At 45.5% G+C, this 18,434-nt stretch overlaps 1 long non-coding RNA gene across 1 annotated transcript in view; it reads left to right on the top strand.

Annotated features, from left to right (window-relative positions):
• The first annotated feature begins 2,229 nt into the window (after positions 1-2,229).
• LOC124228190 (uncharacterized) overlaps positions 2,230-18,434 on the top strand; it is an 84,686-nt gene continuing 68,481 nt past the window's right edge. The window contains exon 1 of the long non-coding RNA XR_006885657.1: positions 2,230-2,541. This is a non-coding gene — a long non-coding RNA (uncharacterized LOC124228190). The remainder of the gene's footprint in view (positions 2,542-18,434) is intronic.

Raw genomic sequence — 18,434 nt, 5'->3', positions numbered from 1 at the left:
TTAACACTTCTGAACTTAATTTTCTCTTATGCACTAGTATTTCTCCTGGGAGTTGTGGTTCACTAATTCACTAATTCAGTGTTCTCAGCAACTACCACCCAAAATAATGGGAATCGATTGCATCTGAGTGTCACTGGGGGCCGGAGGAAGTTCATCTTTCTTCACTACCCAGGTTCTGAACCAATTGAGAAATCAGACAAATGGCTAAGATGTGGAGACTAAAATGTCACCTTTATTATTGATGAAGATGGACAGGCTACAGTGAGAGCCCAAATGGGCTTGCTTATTCCTTGTCCATGGTCTAGTCTCTTACGGTAAGTTTTGTATCTACAGGGCAGACACTTTCTCATATCAGTGCTACCCACAGGTCTGGGTGGAGAGAGAAAGAGAAAGAGACTAGAGACCCTCACTCCCCACCTTTCATGGATTAACTCATCCCTATTGAGAAATATGGACCAATGGCTGTTGTACACGGACCAGGAAACTCATCCCGCCTCTGTGGGGACAAGCACGGGGCAGGATCTGGAAATATTTGGGGAAGAATTTTTCCCCATGGCCAGCAGGTGTAGGAAGGGGCATTCCCATCTAACACACCAGAAGAAGATGCAGACCCAACTGTGGGCTTAGTGGATGAGTTGGGGCCTCCCTTCTGTCACTGCTGTATGCTGACAGCTGTCCTAGTCTCTGATCTCTAACATATAATCAGGAAAGGAAAATCACAGCTGAGGTCCTGCTGGGGAGGGGACGTGTAGATACCCTGATCCAAGACATCTGGCCAGTTTCTCCTTATGGATCGTTTTTATAGAATCCGCTTGCCTAGGGCTGCAGATAAAATCATTGCTGCCCACTTATTCTCCTGTCAGTCTGAAACTGTGATGGAATTGTTCCCCCAGTGATGGGCAGTAAGGAGGAGGGGAAGCCAGATGTTGGTTGGACCTCGGGCAACAGGGAAAGCTGAGGTTGACTTCTGTTGTTATGATCTTGGTTGGCATTATATGCAGGCAGGGAACCGGGGCATTAAGATTGACAGGTATCATCCACGGAGCAGGCAGTTCAAGAGAACAATTCATCTTTATTCTTTATCTTTTTCTGCAAGATCTTCCTGGTAGCTTTTTAAGGCTAAGCACTAGGGCTGTTTCCTTGGTTACAAAAACTCACTTACTAGGGCAGAGGTAGGGTGCATGCACCACCTTGTAGGTACCCCAAGTGGCAAATTGCAGGGGTGTGCGTATTAGTTTCTTAGGGCTGTCATAACACAGTACCACAAGTAGGTGGCTTACGACACCAGAAGTTTAGTCTCTCACAGCTCTGGGGGCTGGAAGTCCAAAATCAAGGTGCGGGCTGGGCTGAACTCTCTCTGAAGGCTCTATATAGGGAGGAGCCTTCCTTGCCTCTTGCTAGCTTCTGATGGTTTTCCAGCAATCCTTGGCTTGTAGATGCATGACTCCACTCTCTGCCTTTGTCTTCACGTGGTCTTCTCTGCTGTGTCTCTGTGCCCAATTTCCCCCTTTTTATAAGCACACCAGTCATTGGATTAGGGCCCACCGTCATCCAATATGACCTCATCTTAACTTGATTACATCTGCAAAGAATTTCTTTCCAAATGAGATCACCTTCACAGGTTCCAGATGGACATAAATTTTTTGGAAATACTATTCAACACAGTACAGTGCCTCTGTAGATATGTGTGTGGAATGCATGCAAAACAGGCCTTATATAAAATCCATTATTTCATCTGATCCTATCAATAATTTAAAAATGTGTGATTTTTTTTCCGATTGACCTGGAGTCTAAGTCCAGCAGCAAAGGAGACAGATAACGCAAACAAATAAAAAGATCAATGGATGCAAACTGGGGTGGTTATTAGGGGAGAAAATGATGGAGTGGGGATCTGGTTTAGATTGGGATGGGGATTAGCAAGAACTCTGGGAAGGTGACGTAGGAGCGGAGGTCTGAAGCGTGAGTGGGACTTAGCCAGGAGAAGAGGGGACGTGGAATGTTCCAGGCAGGGCAGGCTGCCAAATTTGAAAGGAGCTTGGTGGGTTTGAGGGGATGAAGGGAAAATTGGTACAGACAGCAGGGCAAGAACAGAATCAGGGAGATAAGTGAGGAGGAGAGTTTAGAAGTCTGGCTGAGAGATGATGGGGGCTTAGATTTTGGCAAGAGAGATGAGAAGATGGGGTGGAGTTTGAGAGAAATTTGGAGGAGGGAACTGAAGCGAGGAAGGTGCTGTCCTGGCTGCGTGCACAGATACCTGGGCTCTGACCTGCTGTAGCAAATTTCCTTTCTGTCGATGGCTTACTTCTCATGTTCACTTCTCCAGGTGAGTATGACAGGTGGCATCAGGGAGGAGTGCCCTGGGTCCTGACCACAGCTTTTGGGACCTGCTCACCATCATGCAGCAACTCTACAATCTGCCGACTGAGGTCACTATCTGTTTTAGCCGTCAGACCTCGGGGGACCACTGCCAAATGAAACCAGCTAGAACCACAGCCCCCAATCCCAGCACAGTCTGTCCATGTTCCCCATTCATTTCTAAAGGTGAGTAGATTTCAGAGAACTGTTGGAAATCTCCTCAATCCTGGTGAGAGAAAGAAAGTGCCTGGAGATGAAGCCATTTGTTTCTCAGCCAGGTACCTCAGGGCACATGTCCGCTACCTCTGATGGGAATTTTTGTGACACTTTGGGCTGCTGCTGGGCACTGGGCAGTGGAGGAAGTTGATGTTCCCTCTGATTGGGAGCAGTTCAGGACTTTGCAGATGGTATGGGAACCCAGACATTTATGGAAATGAGAGAAAACGACCATGAACACCTTTGAAGTTTAATATATGTCTCCTTCTGCTGTCTTCCTCCAAGAAGCCATGAGCAGTAGTGTGTGTGTATGTGGTGTTTATGTGTGTCTGAGTGCATGCGTGTAACATGAATGGGGATGGAGACAGAGTGTGAGAAGCTGCCATTTGGGGAGCTTTCCTGGAATATTCATGCTGAGAATCAGATTCAGAGTTGGGTGCCATTTGTTGAGTATCTACTATGCCCGGGCTTTCTAGGGGCACATCCATCTGTATTATTTTTTTTTGGTCCTATGTAACTCAGTGAAATAGGAAACATCATCCGCATTTCACAGGTGAGGAGACCAAGGCTCAGAGAATGCACCAGGTTGCATTCTGTGCTCGCCTCCGTCACTGCTCCCGCCCGGTGCTGCCATGCTGTTGTGTTTGCTCAGCTGTCTTCTGTGCTAGGCTTCCAGTCCTGGAGGCCCCTACCATCTCTGTGTTCCGAGTGACTCTAACCCTGCACCTGGCACATAGGAGGTGCTCGCTGCATTCTTACAGTAGACTTTTTGTTGAAGTTTAACATACACAGAAAAGTGCATGAATCATAGGTGTATAGCTTGATGAATTTTCCCAAATCCCTGCACCCTATGACCAGAATCAAGAAGCCGAACTAGTGCTATCCTAGAAGCCTCTATAGTGCTCTGTTCCAGTTGCCAAACCCTCCCCTCATCCCCACCGTTGGTAGCCATATCCTGATTCTAGCACTAGAGCCTGCTTTTGCCTTCTTCTGAACGTTATAGGGATGAATCACATCTGCACCCTATATTATGGATGTTCATTTATTCTCACCGCTGTATAGTATTCCATTCCATGAAGATAGCACAATTTATTTGTCCATTCTACTGTAGGAAGACATAAGGTTGTTTCTAGTTTTTGGTTATTATAAATAGGGCTGATGTAAATATTCTGATGTAGATCTTTAGGCGAAAAAGGCCCATAAATATTTGATGAAAGAATAATTACTTGCTGTGTGAGAGATCACTCATATTAAAGTATTTTATGAGTGAAGCCCCTAAATCTGTTACGTGGAGGGAAGTTCACACGAGTTTGGGGTGAAGTTGGAAATGGAGGAGGATTCCTGAAAGGGAAGTCCTTAGGGAGCAAAGGAGGAGATGGTGCCATGAGTGAGTCCACAGGAAGACCTGGAAGGGAAGGAGCGGGAGCCGGGGCAGAATCTGAGTGGGAAGCTAAAGGCTTGAATGGCCACCACCAACGCTTGGTCTTCGTCTGACTGGTGGGAGGGCGTCCTGGATGGCTTTGAAGCTTGAGAGCATGGTTAGTTTTTTTTTTTTTTTTTTTTTTTTTGATTTTTTAAGGGAAATTAAATTGTCTGTGGTTGTCATGGTGAGCTGGGGAAAAAAGACAGGAATCAGGGAGCCCGGGGAAGAGTTTGCTGCGTGAGTTTGGATGTGTGTTAATGATGTTGTTGACAGAGTGGAAAGACCTGCTGGGAGAAACACTGAGAAGAAATAACTTAAAATGCTAGTTATGAAGAAGGAGGCCAGGAAAAGGCATCTTTAAACGTGGTTGCTGGGGTTTGAGCTTGTAACAAGAGGAGTCTAGGCAGGTGGGTCAGTGAATTCAGGAAGTGAATGAGGGGCTGCACCTAATGGTTTCGACGTCCTCACTGACGTTTGGGGGCAGGTTATCTATCAGCTGAGCATGATGGGGGAGGCTCAGGGGAGCAGGAGAATGGAAGGGAGAGAATCAGGTATAACACAGTGGATTCTCAACAAAACACAAAGAGTTATCAGTACCTAGGTAGAAGGCTGAGAACCTCTGGAATAAATCCTAATGGCTTGCAATCATTAGTTAACAAAACATTACCTTCCTTTTTAATCTTTCGAATCTGTCATTTGTAGCATTTTTAATATGAAGTTTCTTGGTCACTTTCCATCCAGCCTGTGTGGGTGTTAACTTGTTTTCCTGCTGTGTCTGCTTCATTGTTCTTTTCAAATAGTCAGATTTGGGCTTTCCTTTTTTTCTGTTGTATATTTTTGTTTCCAATTTATTAACTTTTCCTCTTTATTATATGTTTTCTTTGGATTTATTCTGTTGTCCTTTCCCTAAATGTTTGCAAGCTTAGCTCATTAATTTCCAATCTTTCTTCTTTTCTATTACATTTTTTAAGGCTATAATGTCCCTCAAAGTGCCACATTAAATTCCACAAATTTGACGGATACTGTTTTTCTCATCATTTAGTTATAAATATTTTCCACTTTCCATTTTGATTCTGTCTTTGATCTTCAAGATTTTTTAGAAGTATATTTTATAATTTCTTTTATAAATTTATAAAAATTATAAATTTTATAATTTTCTTTTGCTATTTTTTTTTCAGTTAGCTGCACTGTGCTTGACAACATGGTCAACATGGTTGACTGTCTTATGTGATGTTAGCAAACACTGATGATCACTACTGAGGTCAGCAGGCTGCAAGCGGTCAAGTGGTCAGCGGCCACCGGGAGCCAAATCCCAATGGCCCCAGTCTTTGAAAATAAATTTTACTGGGATGCAGCCATGCCTATTCATTTGTATATTGTCCACATCTGCTTTGGACCTACAACAGCAGATCTGAGTAGTCGTGACAAAGACCGCACGGCCTATGAAATCTAAAATACTTATTTATCGGTCTCCTCGAAAAAGTTGACCACCCTTTGTACTAGTTCCATTATTTTAGTAGGGTTGCAGAATGGTGATACTGTATTCCTTTTGAAAGTAATTTTAGTTCTGTGACTCTTTTTCATTTAATAGCTGGGGTCCTTCTATAAGCAGAAACTTATGCCATTCAATTATTTGGTTTCCCTGATGTATTGTTTATACAGGAAAGGTAGGATCAATGCTTGATTTTTTTCCTTTTGTTTGGTAGGTTTTAAAAATGAATTTATTTCCTTAAGTACGACCATTTAAAATTTACCATTATGATGTATTTGACATGTTTCACAGCACTTCAGTTCTTTGCTTTATATCTTACGTATTTTGATATTGCAAACATATTTTCTGTGTTTTCCTCCATTTCAGCCATTATTCTTACTCATGCTCAAATTGTCCCATCTTTGGACCATGGGAACCTCTTCAAGTGGGCTCCTGAATCCTTTTAATGAGACCCCTGTCATCTTGGATAACTTCTTTGCTCTCTGGTGTAACAATATGTTCCAGGCTTATCTCACATATTTCCTGTCCCAGACCTGATAACCATATTTCCTCTTACTAGAGGGTTTCATCTAAATTTATTTTGGTTACTGATATATATTTGGGTTCAGTCCTATCACTTTATTTGATATTTATTAACGTTTTTTATGCTTCTTCCCTACGTCCGTTTCCTGTGTTTTAATTTAGTTGAGTTTTTTTTAGTCCCCCCTTTCTCTCTGTAACCAGAAGTTATATCTCATATCTCTAATCTTTTAGTGCTTACCCTTAATTTTAACATAGATCTTCACTAAACAAGTCTAAAGTTAAATTAATCTCTGAACTCCTCCTGAAAAAGGCAAGGTCTTTGGAGTATTGTGACCCAAAGCTCCCTCATTTATCTCACATGTTACTGTCCATTATTTGCATTCAACCTTGTTTTTATCCCAAATTAGTAACCAGGGTTTAATTGAATAATTGATTTATTATTGACTTGTAAATGCTGGTTTAGATACGACTTTTTTTTTTTTCTTCTGGTGAGGAAGACTGGCCCTAAGCTAATATCTGTTGCCAATCTTCCCCCTTTTGCTTGAGGAAGATTGTTGCTGAGCTAACATCTGTGGCAATCTTCCTCTATTTTGTATGTGAGACACCACCACAAGATGGCTAATCACCACAATGATGAGCAGTGTGTAGGTCCATGCCCCGGATCCGAACCTGCGAACCCTGGGCTACTGAAGCAGAGTGTACAAACTTAACCACTACGCCCCTGGGCTGGCCCCATTTTGCCCATTTTTTAAAAAGACCAATTTCCTTGCTCATTAGTCTTTCTAGAACATTCTTTCTGATTTTTCACTTTCCTTCTAGAGGGAACACGTGTGTTAGTAATTTTTGCAGTGAAAATTTGTTAGTGATAAACTCAGATTTACCTCCCTTTTTCTGAAAAGATGTTAGTTTGGCCTGAGGTCTCTGCCTTTCTTAGCTCTACTCTCCTCTGTTGCCTCGTTCTCTGGTGGACCCTCTGCCCATGGAGGCCACGATGTCTCCAGGCTTGCCCTGTCTTTACGGTTAGTTCTCCCAGAGACACGAGAGCATCTGTTTCCTGACTTTTTCCTCACAGGGCTTTGATTTATCTGGCTAAGATCACAAGCTTATCTCTCAATTCATCACTTAGCCTGGGGCTGAAATGTCCTGCTGGGCCAGGCCGAAGGGACCTGCCCTCCAGAAGCCCCAGGATAGTGCCACCAGAACGACACAGCCGAGAATGACACAGAGGTGGCCCTCAAAGTAGGTGCTGGGGTGACCACAGCATCTGTCCGCTGTGATTGTCATATCAAATACAGTTAGCATTACATGGCAATGATTTTATTATGTGTGCCTTTGCTAAAAGTAAATTAATCGCTTAGTGTTTAGTTGGGCAAACTTCTGAGCCCATGAAAAGGAGCAACAAAGCGTGGACTCAGCGTCCACTCCCTGCTTACCCTCCTCATCCATCCATCTGAGGAGAGGGACCCCAGGTTCTCAGAGCTGCAGTTTGCAGCTCTTTCTCCCTACTTTGCTTTCTTCTCCCCTCTCCTTTCACAGATGTCATACTCTGAAGCTTTTCTCTGCCTACTCCTGCTCCCTCTACCCTTTAACTTATGCAACGTTTCCCTCCAAAAAATCTCTCACACTGTTGACTCTGTGTTGGTGTCATGGGAGGACCCAGGCTGACATGCCTGTCTTGGCTGCCAGCTGCTGGCTTCCTTTTCCTTTTCTTCCTTTCCCTGTTGAAAAATCCTTTCCTTTCCCTCCTTTTCTAATTCTCCATCCTTCTTCCTCTTCTACCTCTGGATTACATAAAAACAGAACAATTGATCTTGTGAGAGGAGAGAGAAGTGTTTTAACCCATGCTCAAAAGTTTCCTCTTGGAAGCTGGACGAGTCAGTGTTCTCTAGAGAAACAGAACCAATAGAATGTGTGTGTAAGTGTGAGCATATGTGTGTATACATACATATGCACACATCTTATTGGTTATATATATATGTGTGTATATATAACCTATATATATATTTATATATAGAGAGAGTGAGCAATTTATTTTAAGAAATTGGCTCATGCAATTGTAGAGGCTGCAAGTCCAAAATCAGCAGGGTAGGCTGACAGGCTGGATACTCAGGGAAGAGTTGATTTACAGCTCAAGTTCGGAGGCCATCTGCTGGCAGAATTTCTTCTTCCTCTGGGGTCCTCAGTCTGTTTTCTCTAAGGCCTTCAACTGATTGGATGAGGCCCACCCACATTATAGAGGGTAATGTGCTTTACTCAAAGTCTACCGATTTAAATATTAATCTCATCTAAAAAGCACCTTCACAACAACATTTAGATTGGCGCTTGGCCAAATATCTGGGTTCCAAGGTCCAGCCAACTTGGCACATGAAATTAACCATTGTGGAAGGTTTGCAGCAAACTGGCAGCCATGCCTGTCTCGTGTGGAGCAGGACATAGTGGGATTTGTTGAGTGGGGGCAGTGGAAGTGCAGAGAGGGGGAATGCTGACTGGCACCTCCAGGGAGCCCCGGGTGGGGTGGGGCTGGGATGTGGGGGGCAGTGGGATGTTCTCTGCGATAGCGTTTGACTTCTGTTTTCCTTATTTTGAGTCACTGTGGACCCAGTGTTGCCTCTCTCTGTGGCTGTGGAGAAAGCAGCATCCTAGTATTGTAGATGGGCAGGGACAAGTCCAAACTGGGGCTTCAGATGCCCATGGGCCTTTCACAGCTAATTAGAGAAACTCTTACAATGAGGCTCAGGACCATCCCACCCAGAGTTGGTGCGCTGTGGGGCACAAATGGGGAGGAAGGAGATGACTTCAGAGGCTAAGGGAGGCTGGTGAAGACCTGGACACTTTCACTCAAGGTCATTAACATGAGATTTCTTCATACTCAATGGTCCAACTCACCTGCTGGGCAGTTTAGAGACTGCCAGGCGGATTCCCAAGGGCCAAGTCACAGAGTCTGTGGCAGGGGAGCAGACAGGCTGTGACGGTCCTTGGAAGAGAAATGGTGGCCTGTCCCTCCCGCAGGCTGGATAGTTCCTGGCATCTGGAGACCGAAGCATCATAATGATGATCCCACAGTTACTTTTGTCTCCTCAGGCTGGACACCCCATTCAAAGCAGGGCTGGGGAGACTCCAGCCAGGGCTCAGCCTCCAAAAATTTGCTTCTGGTGCCTGCTTTCATCAGCCTAGAATTACCGCCCCCCCCGCCTCCACAGTCTTTGCACGAGCCCATTTCAGCTCTGCTCAGATTCACGTCTTCTGAGAAGGATTCTTGGATTCAAACTTTCTGGGAAATCCCACGCGGCCCTTCCTTTGCTCAGGCCCAGAACTGCCCTCTTTTCCTTCTCTCTTTCATGCTCCAAGGCTCAAGGATTTGACCTGCTTTCCGCTTGCTCCATATCTGCTGCATTCTGGGGGTCCTTTGGGTTCTTCTCACCTAAAGATAGAGGGAGGTTCAAGGTATAGAGTTTCCTGGCAAATGGAAAAGGAAGAGGGGCTGGGGGCAGCTTGGAGGTTTCGTGGCAGGTGGGCTCTGTGCCCCAGCCCTGCCAAGGGGTGTGACTGTGGGGTGTACCTGGAGACTGGGCCAAGGCCCTGGACTCCTGGCCTTGGCGAAGGTCCCTGAGGCCAGCCTCGAGGTGGTCTTGGATGGTGAGCACATCCGAGGAGCCACATGGCCACCAGAGGATCCTCCTAGGATGCAAGGGACTGCGTAAAATTCCCGGGACCCTCACCTGACCTCAGAGGAGGGATGTGGGAGGGGGTTCCCACTGGGGACTAGGATTGAATTCTCTGCCATCCTAGCGGGATAGTAGCTTAAAACAGATTAAAATCTGATCTAGAAATGTGACATTCCTTATACCCCATCATTAGAGTGTCTGTAATTTACTTTTAAATCCTTCAGTATCTCAATGTGATTTTGCACATGTGCCAATTAGTTTAAACCACACCCGAGGTGTAGTCAGTTCCATAAATCAGGGATTCATTTCCAAAGGGTGGCCAGCAAGCCATCTAATCAGAAAGCTCACAGTCTGCAATGGCTGGGATGGTCTCGTTTGTTATCTTTTTCCTTTGATCAATACCAGGGAATTTGCTAATTAGGCAATGAGTTTAGAAATGGGTTTTCCTTGGCGGCATATGTGGGATATTAATTAGCATAACGGATACTAGAAATGGGCTCTTATTGGCCAAACAGGTGCTACTCAGAATATGTGGATTGGTTTAAATATTTTAGAGATAATTCCTATACTTGCAAAGACAAAGTCTAAGAATCTGGCAAGCAAGATATACATAGATATATATGTGTCTACATATACACGTATGTGATAGATATGTGTAGACACATATATATCTATGTATTGACAAGATATCTCATCTATCTATCTATCTATCTACCTATCTATGTATATATAGAGAGAGACAGAGACAGAGACAGAGACAGAGAGGCTGCAAGTCCAAAATCTGCAGGGTAGGCTGGCAGACTCAGGGAAGAGTTGCTGCTGCAGCTGGGGTCTGAAGGCCATCTGCTGGCAGAATTCCCTCTTCTTGTGGGGGTCTTCAGTCTGTTTCTCTTAAGGGTGTCAACTGATTGGATGAGGTCCACCCACATTGTGGAGGGTAATGTGCTTTACTCAAAGTCTACTGATTTAAATGTTAATCTCATCTAAAAAATATCTTTATAGCCAACATCTAGATGGTGTTTGGCCAAATACCTGGGTACCTCGGCCTAGCCAAGTTGACACATAAAATTAACCATCACAGGCACTCTCTGGTCTGAGTCCTGCTCTTGGATAATCTGGTGGTGAGCCTATAGTACAATAGCTTAATCTGCATCGACCTTTAACCTTTGGTAGCTTCTGAGTTACTATTATCTACCAAAGCGAACCTAAAGGTCGTGCATTTCCAAGTTGTCAGGTAATAAATGGCCTTACAGTCTGTGCAATCTCTGATGCAACTACTTGACTCCGCTGTTGTATATGAAAGTAGCGTAAACCAATGAGTGTGCCCTGTTCCAGTAGAACCTTATTGAAATGGAAATTTAAATTTTGCTTAATTTTCATGTGTTGTGGATCAGTATTCTTCTTTTGATTCTCCCCTTTGCCTCCCCTCTCAACCATTTAAAAATGTAAAAGTATTCTTAGCTCCCAGGCCATGTGAAACAGATGATGGGCCACCTGAGTTTTGCACTCTTGTCTATACCATTGCTGTCCCCATGGAAGTTCACTTATCCTGGCTCCCGTTCTCTCAGCATCCTACTTATTTCCAGGTGTCAATAAAAGTATTTAATAAAAAAATCTGTTCTGGTAGCTCAAGACTTCTGATAATGTGCATTTTAACTGAGGCCCCTGGGGAGAATTCCTTCTTCAAAGAAGGTTATAATGGTAAAATTTCCTTTTAGGGTGTTGGGAAATTCTTTAGTCTGGAGGGGGGTTTTAGTAACATACCATAGAAAGGTGGACATATAGAGTAGTAGAGATAGAAGATGCCTTAGATTATCTTTCTGTTTAAATCCTTTATTTATAGTCCCATTCAATACAGACTTATTAAGCCCTCAGGTGATATATATCTCTGCTCCTAATAGAAAGTTTTTAGCAAATGGCAGAGTCTTGCCTTTGGTCTTTTCTATTTTTTTTGATAGAGTTTTTTTCTTTTTTTTAATGAGAAAGACTCACCGAGCTAACATCTGTTGCTAATCTTCCTCTTTTTTTTTTCCTCCTCGAAGCCCCTGTACATAGTTGTGTATTCTAGTTGTAGGTCCTTCTAGTTCTGCTCTGTGGGACGCTGCCACATGGCTTAATGAGCAGTGCTAGGTCTGCACCCAGGATCTGAACCAGCAAAATCCTGGGCCGCCGAAGTGGAGCACACAGACTTAACCACTGGGTCACTTGGCCGGCCCCAGCCTTTGGTATTTTCTGAAACAAACCTTCCACCTTGGACCAGGCTTCCCAGCTCCCGTGATGCTAGAAAATGCTATTTATCCTTCTACTCTCAGAGCAGGAGTCAGTCCCTCGGGAAGCCTCTGACTTCTCCCTCCTCCAGAGAGAAGGAGCTAGATCTTCCTCTGTGATGGTCCTGAACCCATTGTCCTTGCATTTCTGCCCTTGTTTTATTGATTGATGGACTTATTTCTTCCCTTGTCTTTCCTACTAGGCACTTAGCATCTTACTCATTTCTATATCCCAGAGCCTGATGCATAGTAGGTGCTCAGTAAACACGTGTTAAAGTCATTTACTCAGTCAACAGATATTTTTGAGCTCCCACTGTGTGTGAGGCACTGTTCTGAACAGTGAAAAAGACAGACGAATTTCGTGCCTCCTAGAGCTTCCATCGTAATGGGGCAGGAGGCGCGAGACAGATAACTAGATACGTGAGCGTATTACCTAGTACGTTAGAAGGTGGTAAGTACTGCGGAGAAAAATAAAGCAAGACAAAGGAGGCAGGAGTGCCAGGGAGTGGAGGCGGGGTTATAATTAGAAAGAGGATGAACAGCGAAGACTGAGAGGCGGGGAGGAGAGAGCCATGTTGTGATCTGGGAGAAGCAATTTCTGGGAGAAGGAAAACTAGTGTAAAAGTCCTGAAGTGGGTGTGTGGCTGGAACGTCCTAGAAGCAGCACAAAGACCAATGCGGCCAGGGCTTGAGTGAGCAAGGGGAAGAAATGAGTTTTATTGCTTCGATTTGAAAGATGAAGAGAACATAGATGCCTTCTGGAGACGAAAAAGGAAACTGACGCACAGAGAGGAGAATGACTTTTTTCAGGATCATGCAGTACAGCTGGTCAGCTTAGATCTGGGGCCCTGGGGCTGAACCCTGATCTCTGCCACACAGGACATTGCAGAACCCCTTCCTGGTGAATGCAGGCCCATGCGGAGACCAGCATCCCATCACAGAGACAAAAGATGGCTTTGTCTTATAGGGGCCACGTCTTTATGGCTTGTCCTGAACAAAAGAGAAGAATAAAATTCCCCCAGACACTGTGTCCAGGGAGACAGTGTCAGTCAGAGCTTTTCCACTGCCAGCAATTTTGAAGTGGCCCATGTTTCTCTCAGCTGGGATGTTGTCTTGCTCTGAAACCTTTTAGCAGATGACAAGGTATTGCCCTGGGTGTATTCGGGAACACAAGTCTTTGCTGAGGTGGTTAGGCAGCCACATCCCTTCAAAGCTGGGGACTGCCCTCAGGGCTGAAACCATTTGGAGGACATTTTATATTTGCAAAGTGTTGCTCTGACATGTTGTCATTTATTTCTCACAACAGATCAGTGAAATTGGAGAGCTTTCTCAGATGTACTGTACCTCTGGGAGGAAGATGAGGGCCAGGAGACCTGCCAATTTAATTGTCATCATTCTCATTGTCCCTGGAGTTATCATCATCATCATCATCATCATCATTTTTGTTTGTGGCAAGTTATTGAGAAGCATAAGGCATGGCTCCTGCTTGTAAGAAACATACAGTCTAGCTGGGTAGACAAGTTCATTTTCATTCAGTCACTATTCCTTCAACAATGCTTTCTTTCTGCAACCTTCTCTTGAGCAGCTGTTATACTCCACATAATTATTGGAGATCAGTATCTACTCCCTGTCCCGGGGCAGGTGTTAGGAAAGGCTTCAGAGAGGAGAGAAGATTTGCTTAGGAACGAGACTGCATGTGGAAGGCAGAAAAAAGGAGACATTTAGTTCAGGCGGAGAGAGGAGCAGGCGCAAAGAGGAAGAGGAAAGAAAGGGCGTGTGTGTCCAGGGAAAGCCGGGAGCCTGGCGTGGCAGGAACACAGGAGGTGAGGGCTGCAGTGGCTGGAGGTGAGGAGCACTGGGCCAGCCTGAGGTCAGATGGGCGTGCCATGCTAAGCTGAAAGGCACTTTTTCCTCCAGGAGACTAGGAGCAGGGGAGTGACATGATTAGACATGGTTTTTATAAAGACCACACTGATTGCAGTGCAGAGAGTGAGCAGGGGAAGGATCAAGTCAGAGTGGTCCTTCTGGAAACAACACGGAGCAAGATGCATGGAATGTGCAGTGTGGTGGGGACACAGACAAGACACAGATGGAGGATAATGTGGCGAGGCAAAGTTACATACGGGGGTTGGAGGGGAATGCTTCTTTCCGTGCCTCATATTTCCTTCTACAAGGAGGCTGCCTTACAGAAACACCCTGGGCATGTACCCTGCTCTGTGCCTGCAGAGGTGGTGGGGGCCTGGGGCCTGCCTCAGCCCCATGAAGCTGAATGATCCTTCTGTCTAATTCTGGGCTTTGGGATAGGAACCCCGCTTGCTCAAATTTGTAACACGCAATCTCCAGCATCAGTTTTTGTCAGTAAAAAGATTATGTATCTGTTTTCTATAGGTTGACTCTTTTGTCCTATTTCTCAACGAATTTAGAACTGAGAAGCGAAGAGAGTGTAATTATTGGACCTCTTCAAAGAGTTAAGAGAGCAGCCTTGATGCTGGCTTTGACGTTATCGAGTCATTGAATGATGGCCAGCAACCAGTTGCTTCTGGATTACCTGATATGTGAGCAAGATAAAGCCCTGTTCATTTAATTCAGGGTGTGCATCAGGCTTTCTGATAAACTGAGCGAATGTTTTCCCAGCTGATACAGGAAGGTCGTGACACCATTAACTCTAGACCTACAGAGAGGATGAGGCTGAAGACGGGGGCTGGGGAGCCATCAATGTTTAGATGGAAGTGGAAGTCATGATACTAGGCATGATGGAGCACAGAGGAGGGTCACCTAACCAACACGGGGAGTCAAAGAAGGCTTCCTGGAGGAATGGTCATCTAGGCCATGTTGAAGGATGAGAAGAGGAGAACAAATATGTTGGAGTGAAAGAGTGGGGATTTGATGGGGTGGGATGGGGTTGGGTAGGGCTATTGTCAAGGTGGGCAGAGGGGTGATGCGTAGAAAGGAATGAAGCCAGTAACAATGTACGTGTATATCAGTATGTTTGTGGGTTTGCTTATAAGCAGTGGTCTCAGTGAAGACGAATGAAGATAGAGAGGTAGGTGGAGGCCAGATAACAAAGGAACTTTTCAGTATTATTAAGGTAATCAGATGAGAAATGGTGAAGATATGAACTAAGAACCTGATGGAGGAGATAGAAAGAAGAGAATTGATGGGAGAGGAGCTTTTGAGCAGGAAGTGCAGAACATGATAACCATTTGGACGATGGGCTTGAGAATGAGGTGCGGTCTGAGGCAATTTATGGATTTCAGGGGATAGCCTGGTATGGCAGACATTGTTAAGCTCTGTGACAATATCAGGGCCCCACACCTTCCTAGCTAACATCACCTCAATAGCGCATAGTACCTCTTGCAGTAAGGGGGGCTCTATTCATGGCTTCTGAATCCACCAGGTGCTCTGGGAAGCATTATGCTTTTCCTGATAAAAGGGAAATGTACAGCAGGCAATGTATCTTTCCTCTTTCTTATGGCCTCATACTCAGTGGCTTCATGAAACCCTGAAGCGATAAGCAGGAGAAAAAGTCAAGAGAACAGCCTGGATGCTGGCCTTGACATTATCGAGTTATTGAATGAATGCCAGCAACCACTTCCCTCCTGATTGCTTGATAAGCGAGCAAGATAAAGCCCTGTTTGTTTAATCCAGGGTGTATGTCAGGCTTTCTGATAAACTGTGTGAATGCATTCCCAGCTAATACAGGAAGGTCATGGCACCATTAAATCTGAACCTCCAGAGAAGACAGGGCTGAAGATTGGGGTCTGGGAGCCATCAGTGTTTAGATGGAAGTGAAAGTCATGGGTGGGGATGAGTGTAGAGTGACAAGTGAAGAGAATCCAGAAATAAATGACCTTTCAAGGGTCAGAAGATTGGGACAAAGAAGCAGAGGAGGCCAGGTGTGCAGTCTCTCAGGTAACATGATAGATGCCATGATGCTCTCCTCGGGGCATTTAGCCCACTCATTCATTCAACGCTTGTTCACTGAGGGGCAACTCTTTGGTACACACAGATATGACTTAAGGCCGTGGGCAGTAGCAGTCTAGAAAGCAGTGCACTTGGGAATGGGGTTCTCTGGTTTCTGAGGATCCTCATCCAGCAAGGTCATGCGTAGGAGAGAGGGCCAGTCCCGTTCCTGAATGAACTACTGGGCGGGGGTCTATGCAGAGGGTCCTTGTGGAATCCTACACTGGGCATAGTGTGGGAAAGCTTAGACACAGCTTGGCCTTAAACAGCCCAAAAGTTCAACTGTGTGCAACAGCCACAATAAAAGCCTCTCAGGCTCCAGTTTTTGAATCCATCAGGAGGCAGCCCGAGGTTGTGATCAGAGAACACTGGGTGTGGCACCAACACACCTGAACATGAGTTCCGAGACCTGAGCCCAACAACGGGGTCTCCATTGCGAAGTGGGGGCAGTAGTAACCTATGTTAGCATTACTGCGTGGCACAGTGATCGCGGGGGTGTTAAGCCCCAGCTCCTCTTTCTCTTTCTTTATAACTAAAGAAAAACAAGTTTGCTTTCTCCAGCCTTCTGTGCAACTCCTTCAGTGACAAGCTTGGAGTCTCAAATCCAAGCTTCCCCTCGGGGCCTCGGTTTTCTCCTTTGTCAAGTGAGGGACTTGACCTAGAATATGGCTTCTGAAGCTCGGGTTTGAACTGCGTGGTTGCTTCTGTTAAGGTTGGTTTCACGTTCTGCTGCTTATAGTTTTTCTTTTTGCCAGAAGGTGGTGCTATTGAGTTCTGTATTTACATGGAGCCCTTCATTTGCTTCAAGTTCTGGGAGACCCAAGCTGGCCTCCCTTAGATGCTCTGAATGTGCCCTTTTGGTTGAAGGGGGGTCTCTTTACAGGTCCTGGCTATTCTTCGCTCCCCTTCCCAGTCCTGCTGACCCAGGCTGCAATCTGGTTCAGCTCTTTTCAAGTCTTAAAATGCTGGTGAGTGTGGTCCCAGTTCCACTGGCCTCAGTTCAGGGCCACAGTGGGAGGCTGGGGGCCTCTGGACTGTTCCAGGGTGTGGGGATGACAGAGGTCCGAGAACTGGCCCCCAAGACTGTGGCTGGTACAGGACTGGTTGAAGCCCTTGGCAGAATAGTTTCTTTGGTTCCACTGGGACTCCCAAGACCATTCCTCACCCCTTACCTCAGACTTCCATGTCCCCAAGTCCCTTCCACTCACTGCCTGATGGAGCTACTTATTATTTGAACTCTCAGGTCTGGCTCTCCAGCTCCATCTGGAAGCATCAGGCTTCAGCTGTGGCCAAGAGTCCTCACGTCACCCAGATTTGGGTGGGGTTGATGGTTTGGTATCACCGAGGAACCACTGATCTCTCTTAACTATCTCCACCAGGAGCAAGCCCCAGGAGGAGTCCTGGTGTCCTGTCACAACAAGAGAGGTGGGCCCTTGATGAGGTGGGCCAACAACTGCCCATCAATAGCAATCAATGCCCCTTTCTCTCAGACACATAATATTGATAAGGATGGGGCTGTCCTGCAAAGACAAAGGCATGTGGACAGCTGATCAAGCTAGGCAGTGATTTGCACTCAGGCACCAGCTCCCGGGGGTGCCTGTCTTTCTTGGCACAGGTCCCTGGTCCCATCAGCCTCCCTGTCCTCCAGGATCTGCCCTCGCCCAGCAGTTCCTGTGCTCCCTGGGTGCCTTCGCCCCCTCCAGCCCAGATGAGGAACATGCCATGGCCAAACCAACCTGTGCTTTCTTGCTCCCTACAAGGACAAATCGCAGGACTACTGAGTTTCAGGGTTTTGCTGTGCATCGCTAAGGAGTATCAGACAGCCGATGTCTTCAAAACAACAAACGAGGAAGAGGGGAAAGAGCGTAAGCTCCGGAAACACAGGGACAGGATAAGGCTGCAGCTCTGTTACCACGGCCTAGCTCTGCAGTGCCTACGAGTTACTGAATTTCTCTGTTACGTGTATGTATATCCACACATATACATACACGTATGCATACATATACACAATATATACATATATACGCAAAAAATGTTTGGATGTTTGACTTCAGGTCATGATGGCTTGTTGTATATACAGGGGTCTGCCCTTACCCACGGGGAATACATCCTAAGACCCCCAGTGGACACCCGAAACCACAGATAGTACTGAGCCTTATGTATAAGGTTTTTTAATGTAGATACATATTTTTTCCTATACCTGGGTACCTACAATAGTTGAATATATAATTTAGGCACAGTAAGACTAACAATAATAACTAATGATAAAATAGGACAATTATAACAATATACTGTAATAATACTTACGTGAATGTGTTGTCTCTCTCTCTCCAAGTATCTTACTGTGCTGTCCTCACCCTTCTTCTTCTTGTGATGACGTGAGATGATACGGTGCCTACGTGGTGAGATGAAGGGAAGTGAACCATGTGGGCATTGTGACACAGCATGAGGCTATTATTGATGATCTGACAATACGTCAGAAAGAGGATCATCCACCCATGATCGATGATGTCGATGGTTTGATGTCAGGA

Source organism: Equus quagga, chromosome 16, assembly GCF_021613505.1.
Source record: "Equus quagga isolate Etosha38 chromosome 16, UCLA_HA_Equagga_1.0, whole genome shotgun sequence".
Taxonomy (NCBI): Eukaryota; Metazoa; Chordata; class Mammalia; order Perissodactyla; family Equidae; genus Equus; species Equus quagga.
This window is presented reverse-complemented; position numbering and strand designations above follow the sequence as displayed.